Source organism: Hypanus sabinus, unplaced genomic scaffold (genome assembly GCF_030144855.1).
Source record: "Hypanus sabinus isolate sHypSab1 unplaced genomic scaffold, sHypSab1.hap1 H_10, whole genome shotgun sequence".
Classification (NCBI taxonomy): Eukaryota; Metazoa; Chordata; class Chondrichthyes; order Myliobatiformes; family Dasyatidae; genus Hypanus; species Hypanus sabinus.
The window spans coordinates 472183-475975 of record NW_026779041.1 but is presented as its reverse complement, the minus strand read 5'-3'; the positions used below and the strand labels follow the sequence as shown (position 1 = coordinate 475975).

Sequence of the window (3793 nt, the reverse complement as noted above, 5' to 3'; positions counted from 1 at the left end):
TTCTTTGCTCATTCTCCTAATCTGTTCCATTTAAAGCGGAGAAGGATAGGGTCTAGATTAATCGGTGGGTCAAAGGTTACGGGGAGAAGACAGAAGAATGGATTTGAGAGGGATGATAAATCAGCCATGATGGAACGGAGGAGCAGACGCGATGGGCAGAATAGACAATAGACAATAGGTGCAGAAGTAGACCATTCGGCCCCTCGAGTCTGCACCGCCATTCTGAGATCATGGCTGATCATTCACTATCAATACCCAGTCCCTGCCTTGTCCCCATATCCCTTGATTCCCCTATCCATCAGATATCTATCCAGCTCCTTCTTGAAAGCATCCAGAGAATTGGCCTCCACCGTCTTCCGAGGCAGTGCATTCCAGACCCCCACAACTCTCTGGGAGAAGAAGCTCTTCCTCAACTCTGACCCGATTCTGTTCCTATTATTTTATTTATAAAATTTGAAAATATTTGATTACCGGCCTGTATATGTGGCTTTTCTACATGGCAGCCATCAAGTTCAAGTTTACTTACCATCACGGTATAAATGCAGGAAATTGAGCTTCTTGTTGCAGCAGCACATTACACATCAAACATAGCAACGTAAACTTAAATTTTTAATGATCAATACAAAAATTTTTCGTAATGGTTCCTTAAGCTTGTCATAGCCGGTACGTTAGTGGGGATAAGCTCCCACCCACATCTCAAATAGCCTCTGACAACCAAGTCCAGTTCCTGGCCTCACGTGAGGCTTAGGTACTCAACCCATCAGAAACATTTCTACTGACAGAAGGGGCAAAGGCAGGATACCGGTGCCTTAAAAACCAGTCGCTTCGGGCAGATGGGGCTCGTCGGCCGTGGTTGGCAGCCCATCTAGGAGCAGGGAAACTCTGATCTCAAACCCCCGCTGCCTTGCCACTATACCCGCTCATGGGGAAGGCTTCAGGAGTAAAACCCCCAAGGAGAAAAAAAATCCAGATCTGGAGCAGTCCTAGGGCAGGTGGCAAGTCCAGTGCAATAGAAAAATAGCTTGTGCAAGGCCTAAAACATCGACTGTACTCTTTTCCATAGATGCTCCCTGGCCTGCTGAGCTCCTCCAGCATTTTGCATGTGTTGCTCCGATTTACAGTGTCTGCAGAATCTCTCTTGTTTGTGGTTGAGCAAGGATGGCTGTTGTTGATCATTGCTTCATTATGGGCTGTGTCAGATGACATCATCATTACATGCCGTGTCATATGACATCATCATTGCATGCCGTGTCATATGACATCATCATTACGTGCTTGTGTCGTATGATGGAGGTGATCATGGAGACCATGATTGTTCTTGGCAAACTTTTCTATACAAGTGATTTGCCATTGCCTTCTTCTGTGCAGTGTCTCTACCAGACGGGTGACCCCAGCCGTTATCAATACTCTTCAGGGATTGTCTGCCTGGCGTCAGTGGTCGCGCGGATAGGACTTGCGATGTGCACCGGCTGCTCACACGACCATCCACCACCTGCTCCCATGGACCTATGACCTATGGTTGTAGTCCCCTGGGTGAAGATAAAGGAAAGATCAAAGATTAGTTTATATCTGTCACACGAACATCGAAACTCGTGGTGAAATGCACCGTTTGCATTGGGGAAGCCCGTGGGTGTCACCACATTACCAGCACCGACGCAGAACACCCAGATCCTACTGACGTCAACTCATATGACTTTGGAATGTTGGAGGAATCCTATCTGGTCATGGGGGTGTGAGGGGCAACATCCAAACTCCATACAGATGGTGTCGGGAATCGAACCCCAATCTTACAGTTGGCTCTGTAAAATCTCCTTCCCTTTCCTCCAAAGGTGGGGTCAGGTTGGTAGATTAGTTGGCCAATAGCCACACTAAATTGGCCCTAGTGTGCAGGTGAGTGATGGAATCAGGGTGAGGGGAGCTGATGGGGGATGTGGTGAGAATAGAGTAGGATTGGGACAATGTTATTGAGATAGCGCCTTCCGGCCCCTCGAGTCATGCTGTCCAGCAATCCCCCAATTTAATCCTATCTAATCTCAGGACAATTAACAATGACCGGTTAACCTACTGTCCAGCTTGGTGGCGCAATAATATCAGTGCCGGACTCCGGAGCGAAGGTTCCTGAGTTCGAATCCAAGCCGGGCTGAGCGTCGAGCTAGCAACTCTGCCTAGTAAAAACAAGAATAGCGTCATGACGGTGCCCCAATACCTCCAGTGCCGAGCTAGGGGCTCTTCACTTACCCTTCCAACTGGACTGTGGGAGGGAACCAGAGCACCCGGAGGAAACCCACGTGGTCACGGGGAGAACATACAAACTCCTCACAGGCAGCGGCAGGAATTAAGTTAAGTTGCTTTTTATCGTCGTTTCGACCATAACTACTGGTATAGTACACAGTAAAAACGAGACAACGTTTTTCAGGACCAGTACAAACACTACACTGAACTGTGTAAACCAACACAAAATCTACTACAGACCGACCCAGGACTGCATAAAGTACACAGAACAGTGCAGGCATTACAATAAATAATAAACAAGACAATAGGCACAGCAGAGGTCAGTAGGTTGGTAGTTCGATGGCTTGGGGGAAAATTTGTTACATAAATAATCAGCTGAATGGCGGCATCTGGGATTCCGTCCATTTCTGTACTCCCGCCGAGTATTTTGTTGCCACAGATGTGGTCCGATTTAATGTCCATTGGAGAGCAGAATGGACGGGAGGGCCGGCCGGCTGGGGCTCGTGTTTTTCCTGGCACGGACTCCTGCCCGCTCGCCTTGCTTCCCCTTCCTCGCACAACGTCTACGACGTCCTCACCTCTGGGCACTGGCATCAGGCAACTCCGGGTCGCCTGTACTGTGAAGCGTTGTGCTAAACACCCTCTAAAATGGGTTCAAAGTTCAAAGTAAATTTATTATCGAAGTCCGTGTGGGACACTATACACAGCCCTGAGAGACTCACGACATTTACAAAGAAATACAACAGAATCAACGCAAACAAGCAATGTTCAAGAGGCAACAGTGTGCAAATGAAAAAAGGAAACATAATAATAATCAATCAATAAATAATATTGAGAACATGACTTGCAGAGACCTTGAAAGTGAGTCGGTTGTGGGATCGATTCACCATTGGGGTGAGTGAAGTGATCCATGTTGGTTCAGGAGCCTGATGGTTGCAGTCAGCACAGACTTTGTGGGCCGAGGGGCCTATCTGCACATAGTAGGCCTCTATGGGGAGAGAGGCAGGGCGCTGTTGGGTCTGTGGGAACCAAGCGCACTGTGTCTGGCGTGACAGCTTAAGTGTCTGTGTTCTGGTTCAATGGTTCAGGCTTCAGAACAATGTCTCAGAACTCAGTGAAGCTTTGATCATGAGGTGGAGAGAGAGAAAGAGATTCTGAAGAGGAACGGAGGGAGTGAGGGCTTCAGGGGGGGTGGTGTTTTACACAAAGAAACCTCGCAAGGGAATTTAACCTGCTCAGTGATTTCTCCTTTGTGTTCTGACTGAAGATCTTTGCACTGACTTCTCTCCGCCAAATGAAGCAATTCCTGGACCCTCTTTCCCAAACACTCACATCCAAATAACAAACTTCACAAGGTAGACGTGCTGGCGTCTCCACTTTCTTAGGAGGCTGAAGAGGTTTGGCCTGTCAACAAGCAAACGGCCACAGATGTACTGCGGGAAGTGTTCTGACTCGATGCATTGCGTGCAGAAAGAATCAGCCATTCAAAGGGACCTGGGGGTCCTTGTCCAGGATTCCCTAAAGGTTAACTTGCAGGTTGAGTCAGTGGTGAGGAAGGCAA

General features: G+C 48.1%; 1 long non-coding RNA gene across 1 annotated transcript; it reads right to left on the bottom strand.

Moving 5' to 3' along the window:
• Positions 1 to 583: 583 nt before the first annotated feature.
• LOC132386052 (uncharacterized) lies at positions 584 to 3292 on the bottom strand. The gene is made up of 3 exons (XR_009509397.1): positions 3087 to 3292; positions 2066 to 2165; positions 584 to 1529 (listed from the first exon to the last, which is right to left on the bottom strand). It is a non-coding gene; the product is annotated as an uncharacterized LOC132386052 (long non-coding RNA).
• Positions 3293 to 3793: the final 501 nt, after the last annotated feature.